The 25313-nt window shown below is 42.4% G+C and overlaps 1 pseudogene; it reads right to left on the reverse strand.

The window, feature by feature from the left end:
• Window positions 1–205: 205 nt before the first annotated feature.
• LOC139400129 (proteasome subunit beta type-7-like) lies at window positions 206–25303 on the reverse strand (annotated as a pseudogene).
• Window positions 25304–25313: the final 10 nt, after the last annotated feature.

The following is a 25313-nucleotide window of genomic DNA, read 5'->3' on the forward strand; positions in this document are numbered from 1 at the left end:
CTTTAGCTTAAATAATAATAATAAAAGTATTTGTCAAACTGCCAGCTAAGCAATTCAATTTGAGACGGCATGTTCAAACACTTAGGACACATTTAAGACTTAAGAACTCAGACGTTTTATTCTAAAACATGCCATTTTCACTGAAGGAAGTAAGGGCGAAGTTGGGGAGGGACAATAGTAATTAGCAGAATGTTACAGTGATGCTTCAAGAGGTATCCATAGTCTGTATGGTCTCCTCCACCACCTCCAGATCCAATTTGGTCACAGCCTTCGTCAGGACTCCGGTTGTTCCTCACTTGTACTTGTAATTACCGGTTCTGATTAGAAAAAGAAAGACATTTGTTTCTAAAAATGTTACTGATTGAACACAGCAGAGACAGGTCTGATGAGTTTCCGGGAGCTGGTTCTTGGATGCAAAATGAAATGTTACAAGGGATGTTAAACACAAAAATGGCTTCCACAAGTCGCATAACTCTGGAGAATCCATCTTTATTTTTCTCTACTGCGACACAGCCACGGGGATTTGTTGGGTTTACGACAAAAAAAACAACCATGCAAATAAGTTGTTCTATGTGAAATTCAACACAAGCAACTTTAGAGGGAAAGATAAGGCTATACACTTGCTGGGTTAAGTGTGTTAGTAGTCAAACGGAGTACTCAGAGGTGGGTGAGACAACGCTATGGTTAAAGTCTACTGCACTCCACACAGACCCGTGTCTTTTTTACTCACTGGTGGGGCAATGCTTAAAACTCAGACACACGTCTTCAAACAAAAACAGGCCAAAGTGTTGAGTCATTCAACATGTCAAAAGGTCATGCATTCTTAACAGATTAAAGACCACAAAATTATTACAACTCATTCAGAAACTAGACTAGATTATTCAAAAGATGCACGGCTACGGGGAAAAAATATTCTCCGTCATGGGTAAATAAAAGGTTTGGAAGTGGCCGCACTCTCAAAACGTGCAGTGGTTTGGAAGTGGCCGCACTCTCAAAACGTGCAGTGGTTTGGAAGTGGCCGCACTCTCAAAACGTGCAGTGGTTTGGAAGTGGCCGCACTCTCAAAACGTGCAGTGGTTTGGAAGTGGCCGCACTCTCAAAACGTGCAGTGGTTTGGAAGTGGCCGCACTCTCAAAACGTGCAGTGGTTTGGAAGTGGCCGCACTCTCAAAACGTGCAGTGGTTTGGAAGTGGCCGCACTCTCAAAACGTGCAGTGGTTTGGAAGTGGCCGCACTCTCAAAACGTGCAGTGGTTTGGAAGTGGCCGCACTCTCAAAACGTGCAGTGGTTTGGAAGTGGCCGCACTCTCAAAACGTGCAGTGGTTTGGAAGTGGCCGCACTCTCAAAACGTGCAGTGGTTTGGAAGTGGCCGCACTCTCAAAACGTGCAGTGGTTTGGACGTGGCCGCACTCTCAAAACGTGCAGTGGTTTGGAAGTGGCCGCACTCTCAAAACGTGCAGTGGTTTGGACGTGGCCGCACTCTCAAAACGTGCAGTGTTTTGGACGTGACTGCACTCTCAAAACATAGTGGTTTGTGCCACTTGCGATTGTGCTTTCATTAGAGGTAATTCTTCAGTACATAATTGTGTTCTACAGATTATTGACTCTGAAAAGTGTGGACCATCGCAGCCACATGTTGGGGACTACCAAGGGAACATCATGGAGACAAGCAATGGGACAGTCTGTGGGGGACCACTGAAGTGGAACATTATGGGAACATGTTACGTTATGGGAAATGATGAGGACATTTGGGTGGGTAGTTGGCTTTACCTGACCCCTTTCTTGTTGGCCATGTCGTGGGGCCTCAGGTAGTCCACCCTGCCCTTGGTGATGACACACAGGTCAATGTTGCTGCCCGAGCCCAGGTCGTTGAAGATGTCGGCCGCGATGGCATCCCGAACCAGCCACTTGGCATCTTCCTCCTAAGGAGAGAACATCAACACCATCATTACTGTAACCATGATCACCAATCTCATTGTGTATGGAGTGAATTAATCCAATGCGTATTCAATTACTGCCTCAGATTGAGAGGATAGAGGAGCCCTTAATATAAACCTTTGCACAAGTCTGTCACATCGTTGTGCGTGGATAAAATGGGCTAGAGCTGCTGCTTCTTATGGGAAGAAAACAACTCAAGTTGAGCAGTAAGTAGCGAGTGGTGAGTCCCACCAATCTACAAATGCCATGGGAAAAACAAGGGCTCCCTCTGGTAACAGCAGTAGAGCTTTCCTGAAGTAGAGATAAATGCTGATTTCCAACATTCCTCTCAAGGCCCTGTGATAAAAAGCATAACTTGACGGATGCATTTAACACAATGGCTAACTGAGGAGCCGTGCTCCCAGGTGAACTCTTCCACAGACTCTCCGAGGTGGATGCCATTGCCATCTCATAGCTCTTTAATGTGCTTCAAAAAGTAGGTAGGATTCATATAGCCCCAATGGTGCACCTAAATATTTGTTTTTATTATTAGATATTTTTTTACATTGGGAGCACCAGTGCTACTCCTGATTATTATTAGTATGTTTTTGTTGTTGCCCTGACTGTACATGTGCTAAGTTGTTTTAGATTTTTAAAAAGGTAGCAGAGAAAACAGTCTATAACTTGGGTGACTGGTCTCTGACAATTTTATGGGCTTTCCTCTGCCACTGCCTATTATATAGGTCCTGGATGGCAGGAAGCTTGACCCCAGTGATGTACTGGGCCATACGCACTACCCTCTGTAGCACCTTACGGTCAGATCCTGAACAGTTGCCATACCACGCGGTGATGCAACTGGTCTGGATGCTCTCAATGGTGCTGCTGTAGAACCTTTTGAGGATCTGGGGACCCATGACAAATTTTTTCAGTCTCCTGAGGGGGAATAGGTTTTGTTGTGCCCTCGTCACGACTGTCTTGGTATGTTTGGACCATAATAGTTTGTTGGTGATGTGGATACCAAGGAACTTGAAACTCTCGACCCGCTCCACTACAGCCCCGTCAATGTTAAATGGGGGGCCTGTCCGGCCCGCCTTTTCATGTAGTCCATGATCAGCTCCTTTGTCTTGCTCACATTGGGGCGGCAGGTAGCCTAGTGGTTAGAGCGTTGGACTAGTAACCAAAAGGTTGCAAGATCAAATCCCTGAGCTGACAAGGTAAAAATCTGTCGTTCTGCACCTGAACAAGGCAGTTAACCCACTGTTCTTATGCCGTCAATTGAAAATAAGAATTTGTTCTTAACTGACTTGCCTAGTAAAAAAGGTCAAATAAAAAACATGGAGGGAGAGGTTGTTGTCCTGGCACCACACTGCCAGTTCTCTGACCTCCTCCCCATAGGTCGTCTCATCGTTGTCGGTGATCAGGCGTTTGTGTCTGCAAACTTAATGGTGGTGTTGGACATGCAGTCGTGGGTGAAAAGGAAATACAGGAGGGGACTTGGTACAGAGCCCTGAGGGGCCCCCGTGTTGAGGATCAAGGTGGCGGACGTGTTAACTACCCTTACCACCTGGTGGCAGCCCATCAGGAAGTCCAAGATCCAGTTGCAGAGGGAGGTGTTAAGTTCCAGAGTTCTTAGCTTAGTGATGAGCTATATTCAATGAACAGCATAGGTGTTCCTTTTGTCCAAGTGGGAAAGGGCAGTGTGGAGTGAGATTCCGTCATCTGTGGATCTGTTGGGGCGGTCTGCGAATTGGAGTGGGTTTAGGATGTCCGGGAGGATGCTGTTGATGTGAGCCATGACCAGCCTTTCAAAGCACTTCATGGCTACCGACGTGAGTGCCACGGGGCTTTGCTTGTAGGCTTCCGCTGATCAAACACAAGTGTATTGTACTGTCCACAAGGAGGACACCATAGCTACTATCCTGCACTTACAGAATTACAATTTCCAAGGATGTTCAATATACACTGAACAAAAATATAAACGCAACACGGAAAGTTTTGGTCCCATGTTTCATGAGCTGAAATAAAAGATCCCAGAAATATTCCATACGGACAAAAAAAAAATCTTTCAAATTTTATGCACAAATTTGTTTACATCCCTGTTATTGAGCATTTCTCATTTGCCAAGATTTGCCACACCTGAAAGGTATAGCGTCTTGTGGGCGAGCGGTTTCCCAATGTCAACGTTGTGAACAGAGTGCCCCATGGTAGGGTTATGGTATGGGCAGGCATAAGCTATGGACAAAAAAATATATTTTATCAATGGCAATTTGAATGCAGAGATACCATGATGAGGTCCATTGTCGTGCCATTCATCCGCCGCCATCACCTCATGTTTCAGCATGATAATGCACAGCCCCATGTCACAAGGATCTGTACACAATTCCTGTAAGCTGAAAATGTCCCAGTTCTTCCGTGGCCTGCCTACTCACAAGACATGTCACCCAAAGAGCATGTTTGGGATGCTCTGGATCGACGTGTACAACAGCGTGTTCCAGTTCTCGCCAATATCCAGCAACTTCGCACAGCCATTAGAGTGGGACAACATTCCACAGGCCACAATCAACAGCCTGATCAACTCTAGGGGAAGGAGATGTGTTGCGTTGCATCAGGCAAATGGTGATCACACCAGATACTGACTGATCCACGCTCTTTATTTTTATAAAAGCTATCTGTGACCAACAGATGCATATCTAAATTCCAAGTCATGTGAAATCCATTGGTTAGGGTCTTATGAATTTCCTTATATTAAGCCCATACCCCACCATGGGGCACTCTTTTCACATCGTCGACTTCTGCAAAACGCTCGCCCACACAATGCCATACACACTGACATCTGGCCGATACAGTTCGAACCGGGAATTATCCGTGAAGAGCACACTTCACCATCGTGCCAGTGGCCATCGAAGGTGAGTAATTTGCCCACTGAAGTCGGTGAGGATGACGAGCACGCAGATGAGCTTCCCATAGACGTTTTCTGATAGTTCGTGCAGAAATTCTTCAGTTGAGCAAACTCACAGTTATCAGCTGTCCGGGTGGCTGGTCTCAACTGAGCTCACAGGTGATGAAGCTGAATGTGGAGGTCCTGGGCTGTCGTGGTTACAAGTGGTCTGCGGTTGTGAGGCTGGTTGGATGTACTGCCAAATTCTCTAAAACGAAGTTGGAGGCGGCTTAGAAATTAACATTCTGTTCATCTCTGGTGGATATTCCTGCAGTCAGCATGACCATTGCACGCTCCCTCAAAACTTGAGACATCTGTGGCATTGTGTTGTGTGACAAAACTGCACATTTTAGTGACCTTTTCCCTCAAGCACAAGGTTCAGCTGTGTAATGATCATGTTGTTTAATCAGCTTCTTGATATGCCACATGTGTCAAGGTGGGTGGATTATCTTGGCAAAGGAAAAACACTCCCTAACAGGGATGTAAACATTTGTGCACAACATTTTAGAGATCAGCTTTTGGTGTGTTTTAACAATTTCAGGGATCTCTACTTTCAGCTCATGAAACATGGGACCAACACTTACATGCATTTATACTTTTGTTCTGTATAATATCCAGCTTTAACTGCCGCCGGCAACACTTTGCCCAAAGCTAGAGTCTAATTTAGTATGGAAGAGATTGCATCACCACTCTGAACGGTTCTGACTTAGAATATGTGGACAACTACAAATACCTAGGTGTCTGGTTAGACTGTAAACTTTCCTTCCAGACTCACATCAAACATTTCCAATCCAAAGTTAAATCTAGAATTGGCTTCCTATTTCGCAACAAAGCATCCTTCACTCATGCTGCCAAACATATCCTTGTAAAACTGACCATCCTACCGATCCTGGACTTCGGCGATGTCATTTACAAAATAGCCTCCAATACCCTACTCAATAAATTGGATCACAGCGCCATCCGTTTTGTCACCAAAGCCCCATATACTACCCATCACTGCAACCTGTACGCTCTCATTGGCTGGCCCTCACTTCATACTTGTCGCCAAACCCACTGGCTCCAGGTCATCTACAAGACCCTGCTAGGTAAAGTCCCCCCTTATCTCAGCTCACTGGTCACCATAGCAGCACCCACCCGTAGCACGCGCTCCAGCAGGTATATCTCTCTGGTCACCCCCAAAACCAATTCTTTCTTTGGCCGCCTCTCCTTCCAGTTCTCTGCTGCCAATGACTGGAACGAACTACAAAAATCTCTGAAACTGGAAACGCTTATCTCACTCACTAGCTTTAAGCACCAGCTGTCAGAGCAGCTCACAGATTACTGCACCTGTACATAGCCCATCTATAATTTAGCCCAAACAACTACCTCTCCCCCTTACTGTATTTATTTATTTTGCTCCTTTGCACCACATTATTTCTCTCTCTACTTTCTTCAACTGCAAAACTACCATTCCAGTGTTTTACTTGCTATATTGTATTTACTTTGCCTCCATGGCCTCTTTTTGCCTTTACCTCCCTTATCTCACCTCATTTGCTCATACTTATTTTTCGACTGTATTATTCACGGTTTGTTTTACTCCATGTGTAACTCTGTGTTGTTGTATGTGTTGAACTGCTTTGCTTTATCTTGGCCAGGTCGCAATTGTAAATGAGAACTTGTTCTCAACCCGGTTAAATAAAAGTGAAATAAAATAAATTTGATGTTCCTCAACCACTAGACACTTGAGTTCAGTCTGCATGGTCAATGCAGCACATGTAACAATGTTGATGACAACAATGCTGTTTTCACGTTGCTTCTTAATATAATACTTAATATTATACTGAGTAAGAGCAAACATATTACAGCCTGATAATTAATACCAGTGAGAGTGAAGACCAAAATCAGCATGTTGTTTGTGCAACAGTCTCTTCTAAATCAAAAAGGAATTTGCAAAGCAAGAATGTTAGCTACATGAAGTAGCTTAGAGAAAACATGCAATGAAGACAAGACTTAGTGTCCCCTAGGAAACACTTTAGTTCCTACCATGTCACAATTATTCCTCCCTGGCATTTTCCTTTGTCATCTCAAACACTGTATTCAAAGTTCTCACTATTATATTCTAGCTAACTATAGAATTAGAATAGTCATTCTGATTCCAACAGTTTTGCTCTAATTCGCAAGTCAAATTGCAATTGCAACATTTGGTTAAAAATAAGTCCAAGATGATTTTCCCATATCGTGCAGCCCTACATGGCAGTGTGGAAATTCTCAATGGAGCAGTGGTGTAAAGTCAAAATACGTTCATGTACTACTTAAGTTATTTTTTTTGGTATCTGTCCTTTACTATTTTTGACAACTTTTACTTCACTACATTCCTAAAGAAAATACTGTACTTTTTACATGAATTGGACCATTTTCCTTGGTACTTAAAAGTACTCATTACATTTTGAATGCGTAGCAGGATTGGAAAATGGTCCAATTCACGCACTTGTCAAGAGAACATCCCTAGTCATCCACTGCCTCTGATCTGGAGGATTCACTAAACACAAATTATTTGTTTGTAAATTATGTCTGAGTGCTGGAGCGTGCGCCTCTATTCGTTAAAAAAAATTAATAAAAATGGTGCCATCTGGTTTGCTTAACAAGGAATTTGAAATTATTTATACTTTTACTTTCGATACTTAAGTATATTTAAAACCAAATACTTTTACTCAAGTAGAATTTTACTGGGTGACATTCACTTGAGTAATTTTTATTAACGTATCTTAAATTGTCATACCTTAAGTATGACAATTTGGTACTTTTTCCACCACTGCAACTGAGTGCAGGAAATTTGTTTTGGTTAAAGTTGATTTGAACAGTAGAAAACAATCAGAATGCAGAAAGACTAATTGAAATCACTTAGAATGTATGTGTTGCCACCCTATGGTCACTCACTACTCATAAGGCAAATGTAGAACTTTGATTATTCATAAACAAAATACTGTGATATAATATTTTGGCCATATCGCCCAGCCCTAATGACATGGTAGCAACCCAACATGACAGCAGCACAACATGGTACAAACATTAATGGGCACAGACAACAGCACAAAGGGCAAGAAGGTAGAGATAATACTCCACGCAAAGCAGCCACAACAGTCAGTAAGAGTGTCCAGTCTTTGAATTTAGAGACTGAGATAAAACTGTCCAGTTTGAGTGTTTGTAGCAGCAATGTTTCAGGTAGCCTCAGAGTAATATAAATGTAAAGGCTGATTCGGTGAGTGAGTTTATAAGGACTATTAAAACCTCCCCTAACCAGAAACCGTGGATAGATGGCGGCATTCGTGCAAAACTGAAAGGGCGAACCAATGCATTTAACCATGGAAAGATTACTGGGAATATGGCTCAATACAAACTGTAGTTATTCCCTCCGCAAGGCAATCTAACATGCGAAATGTCAGTATAGGGACAAAGCGGAGTCGCAATTCAACTGCTCAGACACGAGACGCATGTGGCAGACAAGCACAGACTACAAAAAGAAAATCAGCCACGTCACGGAAACCGACATCTTGCTTCCAGACAAACTAAACACCTTCTTTGCCCGCTTTGAAGATAGTGCCACCGACGCAGCCAGCTACCAAGGACTGTGTGCTTTCCTTGTCATTGGCTGACGTGAGTAAGGCATTTAAAATGTGTCAACGCTCGCAAGGCTGCCGGCCAAGACAGCATTCAGAAGTTTGGATGAATGAGGCGCCCAAAGTAAACTGCCTGTTACTCAAGCCCAGAAGCTAGGATATGCATATAATTGGTAGTATTGGAAAGAAAACACCAAAGTTTCTAAAGTCTCTAATGTCTGTGAGTATAACAGAACTGATATGGCAGGCGAAAACCCGAGGACAATCCATCCAGAATTTTTTTATCTTCAGCTCACCCTTCATAACTATGGCTGTCAATGGGAATATAAAAAGGAAGACCTCCCAGATTGCAGTTCCTAGGGTTTCCACTAGATGTCAACAGTCTTTAGAAAGAGTTTCAGGCTTGTTTTTTAAAAAATGAGCTAGAATTTGTAGTTTTAGTAAGTAGCTCCCATTTTGGCTGTAGTGTTTGTTGCGCGTTCCGGTGAGTACGCGTACGTCGTTATTTACCTCTGGTAATGGTCTCCGGTATGCTCCGTCTTAAATTTGATCGTTTATTTACATATATTAGGATACCTGAGGATTGATTAGGAAAGTTGTTTGATATGTTTGGAAGAAGTTTATTGGTAACTTACGAGGGAAACCGGTGGATTACTGAGTCTAGCGCACCAATGAAACAGAATTTTTTGGGATATGAAGGACTTTATCGAACAAAAAGGACCATTTGTTATGTAGCTGGGACCCTTGTGATTGCAACCAGATGAAGATCTTCAAAGGTAAGTGATTTATTTTATCACTATCTGACTTTCTGCTTGGTTGGAAAATGTATGTAATGCTATTGTGTGCGGGGCGCTGTCCTCAGATAATCGCATGGTGTGCTTTCGCCGTAAAGCCTTTTTGAAATGTGACAACGCGGCTGGATTAACAAGTAGTAAAGCTTTTAAATGATGTTCGACATGTATTTTCATTAATGTTTAATATTACTATTTATGTAATTTGAATTTCGCGCTCTGCAATTGCACCGGAAAATGGCGAGCCGAGACGCTAGCGTGCCAATGATCCGAAATAAGTTAACAAAGTATAGTTTTGACAAGTTGATTAGGACAACTACTTTGAGCATGATGTCATTTTTCCAACAATTGTTTACAGACAGATTATTTCACTAAAAATTCACTGTAATCCCAATTGCAGTGGGTCAGAAGTTTACATACACCAAGTTGACTGTGCCTTTAAATAGCTTGGAATATTCCAGAAAATGTAATTGATTTAGAAGCTTCTGATAGGCTAATTAACATAATTTGTGTCAATTGGAGGTGTAGCTGTGGATGTCTTTCAAGGCCTACCTTCAAACTTAGTGCCTCTTTGCTTAACATCATGGGAAAATCAACCAAAAAAACTCAGCCAAGACCTCAGAAAAAAAAATGTAGACCTCAACAAGTCTGCTTCATCCTTGGGAGCAATTTCCAAACGCCTGAAGGTACCACGTTCATCTGTACAAACAATAGTACGAAAGTATAAACATCATGGGACCACGCAACCGTCATACCGCTCAGGCAGGAGACGCGTTCGGTCTCCTAGAGATGAATGTACTGTGGTGCGAAAAGTGCAAATCAATCCCAGAACAACAGCAATGTACCTTGTGAAGATGCTGGAGGAAACAGGTACAAAAGTATCTATATCCACAGTAAAACCAATCCTATATCTAAATAACCTGAAAGGCTGCTCAGCAAGGAAGAAGCCACTGCTCCAAAACCACCATAAAAAAAGCCAGACTACGGTTTGCAACTGCACATGTGGACAAAGATCGTACTTTTTGGAGAAATGTCCTCTGGTCTAATAAAACAAAAATAGAACTGTTTGGCCATAATGCCCATCGTTATGTTTGGAGGAAAAAGGGGAATGCTTGCAAGCCGAAGAACACCATCCCAACCGTGAAGCACGGGGGTGGCAGCGTCATGCTGTGGGGGTGCTTTGCTGCAGGAGAGACCGGTGCACTTAGTATAGATTGCATCATGAGGAATGGAAAATTGTGTGGATATATTGAAGCAACATCTCAAGACATCAGTCAGGAAGTTAAAGCTTGCTCATAAATGGGTCTTCCAAATGGACAATGAGCCCAAGCATACTTCCAAGGTTGTGGCAAAATGGCTTAAGGACAACAATGTCAAGGTATTGGAGTGGCCATCTCAAAGCCCAGACCTCAATCCTATAGAACATTTGTGGGCAGAACTGAAAAAGCGTGTACGAGCAAGGAAGCCTACAAACCTGACTCAGATACACCAGCTCTGTCAGGAGCAATGGGCCAAAATTCACCCAACTTATTGTGGGAAGCTTGTGGAAGGCTACCTGAAACATTTGACCCAAGTTAAACAATTTAAAGGCAATGCTACCAAATACTAATTGAGTGTATGTAAACTTCTGACCCACTGGGAATGTGATGAAAGAAATTAAAGCTGAAATAAATCACTCTACTATTATTCTGACATTTCACATTCTTAAAATAAAGTGGTGATCCTAACTGACCTAAGATAGGGAATTTTACTCAGATTAAAATCAGGAATTGTGAAAAACTGAGTTTAAATGTGTCTGTAAACTTCCGACTTCAACTGTATGTGGTAACGATGAGTTGAAATCTACGCATTATTTTGTGGCACATTCATTTTTTTCATAGGCCTACAGTCAGCCACGGAGTTGGCACGCATAGGCTATTTACTGTTCTTTGATGAACCACCGAACATTCATTTATTTTCATAGGCCTACAGTCAGCCACGGAGTTGGCACGCATAGGCTATTTACTGTTCTTTGATGAACGACCGAACATTCATTTATTTTCATAAGCCTACAGTCAGCCACGGAGTTGGCACGCATAGGCTATTTACTGTTCTTTGATGAACGACCGAACATTCATTTATTTTCATAGGCCTACAGTCAGCCACGGAGTTGGCACGCATAGGCTATTTACTGTTCTTTGATGAACGACCGAACATTCATTTATTTTCATAAGCCTACAGTCAGCCACGGAGTTGGCACGCATAGGCTATTTACTGTTCTTTGATGAACGACCGAACATTCATTTATTTTCATAGGCCTACAGTCAGCCACAGAGTTGGCACGCATAGGCTATTTACTGTTCTTTGATGAACCACCGAACATTCATTTATTTTCATAAGCCTACAGTCAGCCACGGAGTTGGCACGCATAGGCTATTTACTGTTCTTTGATGAACGACCGAACATTCATTTATTTTCATAGGCCTACAGTCAGCCACGGAGTTGGCACGCATAGGCTATTTACTGTTCATTGATGAATGACCGAACATTCATTTATTTTCATAAGCCTACAGTCAGCCACGGAGTTGGCACGCATAGGCTATTTACTGTTCTTTGATGAATGACCGAACATTCATTTATTTTCATAAGCCTACAGTCAGCCACGGAGTTGGCACGCATAGGCTATTTACTGTTCTTTGATGAACGACCGAACATTCATTTATTTTCATAGGCCTACAGTCAGCCACGGAGTTGGCACGCATAGGCTATTTACTGTTCTTTGATGAACGACCGAACATTCATTTATTTTCATAAGCCTACAGTCAGCCACGGAGTTGGCACGCATAGGCTATTTACTGTTCTTTGATGAACGACCGAACATTCATTTATTTTCATAGGCCTACAGTCAGCCACGGAGTTGGCACGCATAGGCTATTTACTGTTCTTTGATGAACGACCGAACATTCATTTATTTTCATAAGCCTACAGTCAGCCACGGAGTTGGCACGCATAGGCTATTTACTGTTCTTTGATGAACGACCGAACATTCATTTATTTTCATAAGCCTACAGTCAGCCACGGAGTTGGCACGCATAGGCTATTTACTGTTCTTTGATGAACGACCGAACATTCATTTATTTTCATAGGCCTACAGTCAGCCACGGAGTTGGCACGCATAGGCTATTTACTGTTCTTTGATGAACGACCGAACATTCATTTATTTTCATAGGCCTACAGTCAGCCACGGAGTTGGCACGCATAGGCTATTTACTGTTCTTTGATTAACGACCGAACAGCTTGTGTTGACTAGTTTATAAAAAAGGTGTCGAATTGACTGAATTCCATCTCCTATATCCCTTTGTTACTCATAAATCCTACCAAATCTTGTTCGTATTTTCCTAGGATTCGAAACCCATGTCGAGACTTGCCAGTGGCAGCTAAAGTGACTTCTTCGCCATTGTAGTCAAGTGATGAGTGGTTTGCGAATGAATAGTGGATATTTTAGATAAACGGAACAGAAACGGCGAGAGAGTCGTTCCTTTGGCTCCCTAATTTTCATACTGGTAGGCTACTGCTGCTTTTTCAGCAATTATCTGAAAATAAATTATGAAAACTATTGATGAAGAGTTTGAATCCTTGCTGCAGGAACAATAGGTAGTAGAGACTCATTCTGGTCCAAAAAGCTAATAATGTCATGATGCATAAATTGTATTATTAAAGATACTGATATTGCCCTAATGATATGATTGAGGTGTTGACAATGGAGTAGACAACTGTGGTTTCTGTGTAGCAATTGTGTGGGGGAGCAGTTTGCTGATGTCAACGTTATGAATAGAGTGCTCCATGGGCAAGCGTAAGATACTGACAACCAACACAATTGCATTTTATTAATGGAAATTGAATGCACAGAGATACAGTGAGAAGATCCTATGCACAGAGATAGTGAGTCCCATTGTCGTGTCATTCATCCGCCGCCATCACCTCATGTTTCAGTATGATAATGCACGGCCCCATGTCACAAGGATCTGTACACAATTCCTGGAAGCTGAAAAAGTCCAAGCTCTTCAATGGCCTGCATACTAACCAGACGTGTCACCAGTTGAGCACGTTTGGGATGCTCTAGATCGACATGTACGACAGTGTTCCAGTTCCCAGCAACTTCACAGAGCCATTTAGGAGTGGAACAACATTCCCCGGCCACAATCAACAGCCTGATCTACTCTATGCGAAGGAGATGTTGCACCGCATGAGGCAAAAGGTATCGGTCACCAGGTATCTGTCATTCCCAGTCATGTGAAATCCATAGATTAGGGCCTTTCAATTAACTGATTTACTTATGAACTAACTCAGTCAAATCTTTGAAATAGTTGCATGTTGGGTTTATATTTCTGTTCAGTGCATTCATAAAGTTCAGACCCCCCGACTTTCACATTTTGTGAAGTTATTGCCTTATTCTAAAATGTGTTAAGAAGCTGTTTTTCCTCAATCTACTACACAATACCTCATAAGAAAGCAAAAACAGCTTTAGAAATGTTAAAATTTACATAAGCATTCAGACCCTTTACTCAGTACTTTGTTGAAGCACCTTCGGCAAAGATTACAGCCTCAAGTCTTATGTATGACGCTACAAGCTTGGCACACGTGTATTTGGGGAGTTGCTCCCATTCTTCTCTGCAGATACTCTCAAGCTCGGTCAGGTTGGATGGGGGAGCGTTGCTGCACAGATATTTTCAGGTCTCTCAAGAGATGTTCGATCTGGTTCAAGTCTGGGCTCTGGCTGGGCCACTCAAGGAAATTCAGAGACTTCTCCCGAAGCCACTCCTGCATTGTCTTGGCTGTGTGCTTAGGGTCGTTGTCCTGTTGGAAGGTGAACAGACACCCCAGCCTGAGCGCTCTGGAGCAGGTTATCATCAAGGATGATGGTGCAAGGATTCCTCCAGACGTGACACTTGGCATTCAGGCTAAAGAATTAAACTTTGGTTTCACCAGACCAGAGAATCTTGGTCGGGCTGTCATGTCTCTTTTACTGAGGGGCTTCCGTCTAGCCACTAAACCATAAAGGACCGATTGGTGGAGTGCTGCAGATGGTTGGACAATTCCATCGACCTCATGGCTTGGTTTTTGCTCTGACATGCACTGTCAACTGTGGGACCTTATATAGACAGCTGTGTCTCTTCCCAAATCATGTCCAACAAATTTCATTAAACACAGGTGGACTCAAAATCAAGTTGTAGAAACATCAAGGATGATCAACAAAACAGGATGCACCTGAGCTCAATTTCAAGTCTCATAGCAAAGGGTCTGAATACTTATGTAAATAACATTTCCGTTTTGTTTATGCATTAGCATAAACAGGCCTTTAGTTTTTTGCAAAGTCATTATGGGGTATTTTGTGTAGATTGATGAATTATATATTTGTTTATCCATTTTAGAATTAGGCTGTAACGTAACAAAATGTGGAAAAAGGGAAGGGGTCTGTACTCTAGGTCGGTGTTTTTTCCCATAGTACTTTCTAAGAATTTGAGTAGTTACATACAGCCATTCTGTCAACATGTATTGTGAGAGAGACTGTTGCTGTGCTCCCAGGTAAGGCCCTTGCTTCTGGTAGCACCGAAGGCAGCAGTATTTAGTAAGGCAACTTGAAGATTCCACCATCGAGGCCCACATCACTGCATGCAGTGGCCTGATAGGGAGATGACAAATGCATCATGTATCTCATCACCAAAGCCATGTTTGAATTTTTCATCAACAGTACATGCTACCTATTTGTTAGTGTCATCAATAAATCAAAATTCACTTATATTTAGTTCATAGGCATTGAATAATACCTCCAGGATCATGTTGTGAAATGACGGCTGTGCAAGGTATTAGGCAACAGCTTTATTCCAGGACCATATTCACAAAGTGTCTTAAGTATAGGAATAGCAATCTTGGACCAGCTCCCTCTTGGCAAAGTAATCATATTCATTGTGATCGTAAAAGGCAAAACTGATCCACAATCAGTACTGCTACTCTGAGATGCTTTGTGAATACGGCCCCTGGTCTGTCTGCGGCACTCTGCTTTCTCCCTCTCCACCTGAATTGCCAGATGAATAAAAATTAGCCTAGCCAGTCAGTAACTTAGCCAAGTAATGAAACACTCAGGTAAAATGTGCACCAGCCAAATTATATTAAAAACACAGCCTATCTGCAGTAAAATCAGGAGGGCATTTAGATAGATTGCCAATTCAACAATAGACAGGGGAACGAAGTAGTTTGAGAAAGTTTAATAGTCAGTAACAAGTCTTTAAAATATAGCAAGTTATTTTCTATAAACCCAGCTACAGTTAGCTAGTTAAGGTGAACTCATCTCAAGACTGATGGTGGGAATTAACGTTAGCTAGCTTTCCCCCAGCAGATTCAATCTAGCGAACAAGTTAATACCATTAAGATTTTCTCAACTCCATCAATTAGATGGATAGCTAGCAAACATATTTGCTTTCCCTCGCATCTCAAAGCTGCCTGATAGAGCTGGCCAGTTGATAGTAAAGTAGAGTGAATGATAGTCAGCTAGCTGTAATGCCAATGTCTAGCCAGGAAGGAGTTCATTTAATGTAGACTTAGCGGTGAACAACAGTGTGCACTTCGTCCACTGGCAGTCTTATCGACAGCTTGCTGAACACGGAGGTTTGAACATTTTTTTCCATTCATCGCTTGATATATTCAACTTTTGCCATAGCCAGTTGGCAAGCATGCTAAAACGTCCCCTTTGCCAGTCAAAATATTTAAGAACTGTTGCAGTGGCATAAACAACAGGGATTGAATGGACACTGCCAAGATTTGAAATAGCTGTGTTGAAAACATCCTCAATCACATGTTTACTAGTTGACGCGTGTCCACACATATCATAAACAAGGGTGAAATAGCAGACAGAAGGGAATTGGCAGTGTGTTTCCTTTTGCGAGGGAGGAGACTTCGCTTCTTCCTTCACACAACGGAAATCACAATTTCACAACACATCCCCCCAGAAGTTACACGGGAAGTGACATACTACGCAATAACTTTACTTCTGGGTAACCGAGATTAGGGGTAAGGTGACAAGGCAACAGGATAGATAGATAACATGCAGTAGCAGCAGCGTATGTGGCAAACACTGTCAAAAGAGTTCAATGAGAGCAAGAGCGGTAACAGTATTAGCTTGCAGACTCACCCATGGTGACGTAGGGCAGCTTGTCGGTGGAGCCGTGGGGGTAGATGCTGTAGAGGTGGGGACCATTGCAGTCCATTCCACCCAGAACCAGGGCAGCACCGATGTGGCCTTGGTATCTGAGGACGCAAACAGGGGCGTCAATTGGGTATGGCAGTCGCTTTACCCTAGCTCAACACCAACAATTTAAAATATTTCCAATCCTGAATAAAAGGAAACTGCAGTTTAGATACCTAGGAGCAGGAGGGAAGGCGGTTTGTATGGCTGGCTGGTTTTATGGAGAGCAGAGACCTATATATATTAACAACAAGATGCTCATATCTCCGCCTTTACAATAGGAGTCGTTGTCCCAAAGGCAGACGACAAGCTTAGGTCCAAAATAAGCCCATAGAAAAGCATTGGGCTTATTTTGGACAGATTTTGGGCGAGAGTGAAAGCACTTGCTTCGCCTCTTCCTCTCTGTGGAGTGTGCATCGACGCAGCTGCAGGGAGCAGCAGGACATTTAATCAACATATTGCAGAAGATGGCTGTAGTAAATGGCTTTGGCTGTGTAACTGCTGTTTGACCTGGCATGAAACTAAACTAGAGTTTGAATTCCGGCGCTGAGCTAGTGCATAGCAGGGAGCTAATTCTTGTATAACCTGTTTGTAGAATGTTAAGTCCCCTGTTGACTGGGGTGAATGAAGCTACAGCAACAGGATGATTAGCTTGTTTTATTTTTTTTCCCCAAATAGCATTAAATTGTGTAGAAATGCAATAAATGAGCTTCAATTGTGTTATTTTTTTTGCCATACCCTTGATTTAGCTGAAATGAGGCCACTGGATGCAAAGTCAATGAACTACTCCCTTTATTCTATTGCAGCTTGGGCACTGTTGACGACTTCCCAAATTCAGTTTTGTTTTTCCAGGTTTCCGCTCTCAAAAATCACACTTTTAAAAGAAAAACACCCAAATTGGATGTTCTAAGTCCACAACAAGGCTTAAACCACATCAGAAGAGCACTTTTGAGGTGTGGCAAAAAATCTAAGAAATTTATATTTTTGGGTGTAGTTACCCTTTAAATTTAAGTGCCACCGGCCAGAGACCGTTGTTTTGTTAGTATTGTTTCTGTAGCACTCATGTGATTGCAGACTTTGGAAATAATCATATTCTGTCAGGTAGCTAGCTATAGGCTACTTTGTAGTTAACATTTAATTGAGAAGGTTTTGGGGAAAGCTTTTACATCTCTACCAGAAGTTGGTTATCAATAGCATCTTTGCCAAAGCCTACAACAGTGTAGACCAGTGGTCACCAACCTTTTCTTAGTCAAGATCACGGAGTTAAAATGAAAGCTGAGATCTACCGCTCATATCCATACACTTTTCTACTCATTCGTTACAGCTGCAATGCTGGTTGTAGCACGAGTGGAAGTAGGAAGAAGACGCATTTTATGGCTTATAAAAGTGTTGAATAAAAAGTGTTGACAGTGCCGAGTAAGAAATTAAACATGAACACACTCAAAAACAGCAGCTCTTTGCTTTATTCATTGACTCTCACTCTAGTCATGGTTTTAAACGTTTTGACATCTCATAGTATCAGCTTTGCTTTAGCCTTCTTTTATGCCTGCTACGTTGCTGCAGACACGGTCATCTGAGCCATCCATTTTGCCAGCGGTAGGCATATAGTGCACTTGATTTCCTCTCAGGGCCCGTCGGTAAGGCAAAGTTTGTACCTACAGACACATGAAATGGTTAAAAATGGTAACACTTTGCCTACCTGGAACGCAGTGCAGCTGAATCCGGTGCACCAACCACCAACAGCGCGAGATGAATAAAAAATGTATAGGAACGCAAGGCTTTATCCTTGGGTTTTTACAGAAATGTTTGGCGATTGACTAGGAATGCCTTGGAGATCAACCAGTTGATCGCCCAGTTGGTGACCACTGCTGTTGACATACGCGCACACCGCACACACAAACAGGGTGATTCCTGTGTCGTTTCAGAGAGTTGCAGGAAAATATGAATCACTGATGCATTTTGATCATTTCAAATGATCAAATGATGAGCAAATCAACTAGGCAAACTAATAAGTTAAAAACATTTAGTTGATTCCCTACACATTTTTTTATATTGTTGAATTCTATTTTAATGTCTGGATTCCATGATTCCATAGGGCCCTACTACTTTTCAATTGATAGACACCCGGTATTACAGGTACAGTTGATTTCAGGTTCCCATTCCTTTGATACATAAAGTGCATTGCAAAATAATTCAGACCCCCTCAGATTTCTTCTAGGGCTGTCTCCTATAAAAAAAATAAAAACGTATGTCGACCGAGAGTCATCCTGTTCTTTCGACCCACTCAAGGTTCCCAAGTTTCTAACCCATTCCATCTCTGATAGAGTGTCGCCATATTATTTGAATTGAGGAAGTGTGATCATAATCATTAGGATATTTTAGCAATCTGCAGTATACGTCGTAAATGCCCCCCAGCCCTTCAGATGTGAGCTAAACAGTGCACTTGCACTTTAGATGCGTTTTAAGGCTATGGATGCAAAAGTGAATGCTTGTATGCTGCTTTGCAATCTATTAACAGCAAGGGTTACATTAAATAGTCATAATATTTTTTACTGGTGCATTTGGCAATATTCAATTCATACACACAAAACATATGAACAAAAGCATTCACTGTGTACGTTAATACACGTAGGCCCTTCATATATAGGCTGTGTGTAGCACTTCATTCAATTTATCAAATCAGTTATTGTTCTCTTGTTCAAACCATGAGCAACACCTGCCAAACTCAGACATTTCTCTGAAAACACAGGGATGTCGATTCACATGGGACTAGTATTATCAGAGGACCATGGAGTTCACCAAACAGTAGGTTACTCTGGCTGGAACTGTTACTCTCCTGCCATGTACAAATTACTGACATGGCTGATTCACATGGGACTAGTATTATCAGAGGACCTTGGAGTTTACCAAACAGTAGGTTACTCTCCTGCCATGTACAAATTACTGACATGGCTGATTCACATGGGACTAGTATTATCAGAGGACCTTGGAGTTTACCAAACAGTAGGTTACTCTGGCTGGAACTGTTACTCTCCTGCCATGTACAAATTACTGACATGGCTGATTCACATGGGACTAGTATTATCAGAGGACCTTGGAGTTTACCAAACAGTAGGTTACTCTCCTGCCATGTACAAATTACTGACATGGCTGATTCACATGGGACTAGTATTATCAGAGGACCTTGGAGTTTACCAAACAGTAGGTTACTCTCCTGCCATGTACAAATTACTGACATGGCTGATTCACATGGGACTAGTATTATCAGAGGACCTTGGAGTTTACCAAACAGTAGGTTACTCTGGCTGGAACTGTTACTCTCCTGCCATGTACAAATTACTGACATGGCTGATTCACATGGGACTAGTATTATCAGAGGACCTTGGAGTTTACCAAACAGTAGGTTACTCTGGCTGGAACTGTTACTCTCCTGCCATGTACAAATTACTGACATGGCTGGTTCACATGGGACTAGTATTATCAGAGGACCTTGGAGTTTACCAAACAGTAGGTTACTCTGGCTGGAACTGTTACTCTCCTGCCATGTACAAATTACTGACATGGCTGATTCACATGGGACGAGTATTATCAGAGGACCTTGGAGTTTACCAAACAGTAGGTTACTCTGGCTGGAACTGTTACTCTCCTGCCATGTACAAATTACTGACATGGCTGATTCACATGGGACTAGTATTATCAGAGGACCTTGGAGTTCACCAAACAGTAGATTACTCTGGCTGGAACTGTTACTCTCCTGCCATGTACAAATTACTGACATGGCTGATTCACATGGGACTAGTATTATCAGAGGACCTTGGAGTTTACCAAACAGTAGGTTACTCTCCTGCCATGTACAAATTACTGACATGGCTGATTCACATGGGACTAGTATTATCAGAGGACCTTGGAGTTTACCAAACAGTAGGTTACTCTCCTGCCATGTACAAATTACTGACATGGCTGATTCACATGGGACTAGTATTATCAGAGGACCTTGGAGTTTACCAAACAGTAGGTTACTCTCCTGCCATGTACAAATTACTGACATGGCTGATTCACATGGGACTAGTATTATCAGAGGACCTTGGAGTTTACCAAACAGTAGGTTACTCTCCTGCCATGTACAAATTACTGACATGGCTGATTCACATGGGACTAGTATTATCAGAGGACCTTGGAGTTTACCAAACAGTAGGTTACTCTCCTGCCATGTACAAATTACTGACATGGCTGATTCACATGGGACTAGTATTATCAGAGGACCTTGGAGTTTACCAAACAGTAGGTTACTCTGGCTGGAACTGTTACTCTCCTGCCATGTACAAATTACTGACATGGCTGATTCACATGGGACTAGTATTATCAGAGGACCTTGGAGTTTACCAAACAGTAGGTTACTCTGGCTGGAACTGTTACTCTCCTGCCATGTACAAATTACTGACATGGCTGGTTCACATGGGACTAGTATTATCAGAGGACCTTGGAGTTTACCAAACAGTAGGTTACTCTGGCTGGAACTGTTACTCTCCTGCCATGTACAAATTACTGACATGGCTGATTCACATGGGACGAGTATTATCAGAGGACCTTGGAGTTTACCAAACAGTAGGTTACTCTGGCTGGAACTGTTACTCTCCTGCCATGTACAAATTACTGACATGGCTGATTCACATGGGACTAGTATTATCAGAGGACCTTGGAGTTCACCAAACAGTAGATTACTCTGGCTGGAACTGTTACTCTCCTGCAATGTACAAATTACTGACATGGCTGATTCACATGGGACTAGTATTATCAGAGGACCTTGGAGTTTACCAAACAGTAGGTTACTCTCCTGCCATGTACAAATTACTGACATGGCTGATTCACATGGGACTAGTATTATCAGAGGACCTTGGAGTTTACCAAACAGTAGGTTACTCTCCTGCCATGTACAAATTACTGACATGGCTGATTCACATGGGACTAGTATTATCAGAGGACCTTGGAGTTTACCAAACAGTAGGTTACTCTCCTGCCATGTACAAATTACTGACATGGCTGATTCACATGGGACTAGTATTATCAGAGGACCTTGGAGTTTACCAAACAGTAGGTTACTCTCCTGCCATGTACAAATTACTGACATGGCTGATTCACATGGGACTAGTATTATCAGAGGACCTTGGAGTTTACCAAACAGTAGGTTACTCTCCTGCCATGTACAAATTACTGACATGGCTGATTCACATGGGACTAGTATTATCAGAGGACCTTGGAGTTTACCAAACAGTAGGTTACTCTGGCTGGAACTGTTACTCTCCTGCCATGTACAAATTACTGACATGGCTGATTCACATGGGACTAGTATTATCAGAGGACCTTGGAGTTTACCAAACAGTAGGTTACTCTGGCTGGAACTGTTACTCTCCTGCCATGTACAAATTACTGACATGGCTGGTTCACATGGGACTAGTATTATCAGAGGACCTTGGAGTTTACCAAACAGTAGGTTACTCTGGCTGGAACTGTTACTCTCCTGCCATGTACAAATTACTGACATGGCTGATTCACATGGGACGAGTATTATCAGAGGACCTTGGAGTTTACCAAACAGTAGGTTACTCTGGCTGGAACTGTTACTCTCCTGTCATGTACAAATTACTGACATGGCTGATTCACATGGGACTAGTATTATCAGAGGACCTTGGAGTTCACCAAACAGTAGATTACTCTGGCTGGAACTGTTACTCTCCTGCCATGTACAAATTACTGACATGGCTGATTCACATGGGACTAGTATTATCAGAGGACCTTGGAGTTTACCAAACAGTAGGTTACTCTCCTGCCATGTACAAATTACTGACATGGCTGATTCACATGGGACTAGTATTATCAGAGGACCTTGGAGTTTACCAAACAGTAGGTTACTCTCCTGCCATGTACAAATTACTGACATGGCTGATTCACATGGGACTAGTATCATCAGAGGACCTTGGAGTTCACCAAACAGTAGGTTACTCTGGCTGGAACTGTTACTCTCCTGCCATGTACAAATTACTGACATGGCTGATTCACATGGGACTAGTATTATCAGAGGACCTTGGAGTTTACCAAACAGTAGGTTACTCTGGCTGGAACTGTTACTCTCCTGCCATGTACAAATTACTGACATGGCTGATTCACATGGGACTAGTATTATCAGAGGACCTTGGAGTTCACCAAACAGTAGGTTACTCTGGCTGGAACTGTTACTCTCCTGCCATGTACAAATTACTGACATGGCTGATTCACATGGGACTAGTATTATCAGAGGACCTTGGAGTTTACCAAACAGTAGGTTACTCTGGCTGGAACTGTTACTCTCCTGCCATGTACAAATTACTGACATGGCTGATTCACATGGGACTAGTATTATCAGAGGACCTTGGAGTTTACCAAACAGTAGGTTACTCTGGCTGGAACTGTTACTCTCCTGCCATGTACAAATTACTGACATGGCTGATTCGGACAGGAATGAAATTACAGATGTGGTGTTTGGGCTTGAGCAGATAATTACAATAATCGATCATCCCCCAGTAAAACAAATCGTGTCCGAATAGGGCTTAAGGCAACCCACACTGTTCTCAATCCCAATATGCTGGTTATTTTTGCAATCATGCACATAGCAACATAGGGAAAGATACCAATTCTACGGCGCACTGAAGATTATGTTCCAGAAACGAGGACAGCGATCACATTCAACGCGGGAGAAAGTACATTTGTTATAAAATATTAGATTGATTAGTGATGCACCATTATTTCAGTATCATGTCTTAGAGTGATGGACTGTGCCATCCCTGTGGCTTCCGCAATGGATTAGTCCACTGAGACAGGTGTCCTGTACACAATGAAAATGATAATTGGGACTGCTCGACCAACAGCCTATCAACCAAACAATCGATCAGTCGACTAAATGGGCTCAGCCCTAATTTTTTCAAAAATACTCTAATGTCAAAGTGGAAGAATATACACTACATTCACAAAACTATGTGAACACCGCTTCAAATCAGTGGATTCGGCTATTTCAGCCACATCCGTTTCTGACAGGTGTATAAAATCGAGCACATCGCCATGCAATCTCCATAGGATAACATTTGCAGTAAAATGGCCTTACTGAAGAACTCAGTGACTTTCAACGTGACACCGTCATAGAATGCTATCTTTCCAACAAGTCAGTTCGTCAAATTTCTGCCCTGGTCAACTGTGCTGTTATTGTGAAGTGGAAAAGTCTAGGAGCAACAATGGCTTAGTCACAAAGTGGTAGGCCACACAAGTGCACAAATGGGACCGCTGAGTGCTGTAGTGCGTAAAGAAAAAAAATGCCTGCCCTCGGTTGCAACACTCACTACTGAGTTCCAAACTGCCTCTGGAAGCAACGTCAGCACATGAACTGTTAGTCGGGAGCTTCATAAAATCAGTTTCCATGGCTGTGCAGCCGCACACAAGCCTAAGATCACCACGTACAATGCCAAGCGTCGGTTGGACTGGTGTAAAGCTTGCCGCCATTGGACTCTGGAGCAGTGGAAATGTGTTCTCTGGAGTGATGAATCACGCTTCAGCAAGTCCCTGCAGAAAATATTCCAACATCTATTGGAAAGCCTTCCCAGAAGAGTAGAGGCAGTTAGGAGTGGGGGCAATTTCACATTAATGCCCATGATTTTAGGATGATTTGTTCAACTTGTGTTTTTTTTTAATTAACTAAAATATAATCGTTGAACAAGTATTCAGCCCATTTGTTTAGGCAGGCCTAAATTAGTTCAAGAGTAACAAACCCCATAATAAGTTACATTGACATATATATAATAGGGGTTGACATGATTTTTGAATGACTAACCCTTCCTTTGACCCCCAATACATACATATGTAAGGTCCATCAGTCAAGTATTGAATTTCAAGCACAGATTCAACTTAAATTTAATCTTTATTTAACTAGGCAAGTCAGCGAAGAACAAATTCTTATTTACAATGACAACCTACACCGGCCAAACCCAGACGACGCTGGGCCAATTGTGCGGCACCCTATGGGACTCCCAATCATGGCCAGTTGTGATATAGCCTCAAAGAAGGGCAGTGGTTAGTAGATGGGCAACAATAACAAATCAGAAATTGAATATATCACCTTAAGCACGGTCAAGTTAATAACTATGCTGTGGATTATAAATTAAACCACCCAGACACAAAGACATTGTCATCCTTCTGAACTGAGCTGTAGGACAGGAATGAAACTGCTCAGAGATGTTATCATGAGGCAATTGGTGATTTTAAAACAGCTACAGGGTTGAATGTATGTGATGGTAGAAAACGGAGAATGGATCAACAACATTGTAGTGAATCAACAATAAGGACCTAAATGACAGAGTGAAAAGAATAAAACTCATATACAGAATACAAATATTCACAGCAAAGCAACACACTTTTTGGCCTAAATACTAAGAGATAGGGAGAGGAATTCACCTTTCAGCAGGACAATAACTTACAACACAAGACCAAATAATCTACACTATACTTACCAATGTTCCTGAGTGGCAAAGTTACAGTTTTGACTTAAATCTGCTTAAAAAATCTATGGCAAAACTTGACAATTACTGTCCTGCCAAGATCCCAACATCTTGACAGAGCTTGAAGAATTCTGAAAATAATAATGAGCAAATATTGCACTCTCACACTGGATGGGTGGTGTACCTGAACAGCATCTGCTTGAGCATGCGGTTGGCAGTGGCCACGCGAGGCAAACGGCCCGTGGACAGGGAGTGCAGCTCCAGGTTGGAAGAGATGATCTGGGTGGTCATCTCAGTGTCTGCCACTGTGCCCGCTCCACAGCAACAGGAC

This window comes from Oncorhynchus clarkii, unplaced genomic scaffold (genome assembly GCF_045791955.1).
Source record: "Oncorhynchus clarkii lewisi isolate Uvic-CL-2024 unplaced genomic scaffold, UVic_Ocla_1.0 unplaced_contig_5916_pilon_pilon, whole genome shotgun sequence".
Lineage (NCBI taxonomy): Eukaryota > Metazoa > Chordata > Actinopteri > Salmoniformes > Salmonidae > Oncorhynchus > Oncorhynchus clarkii.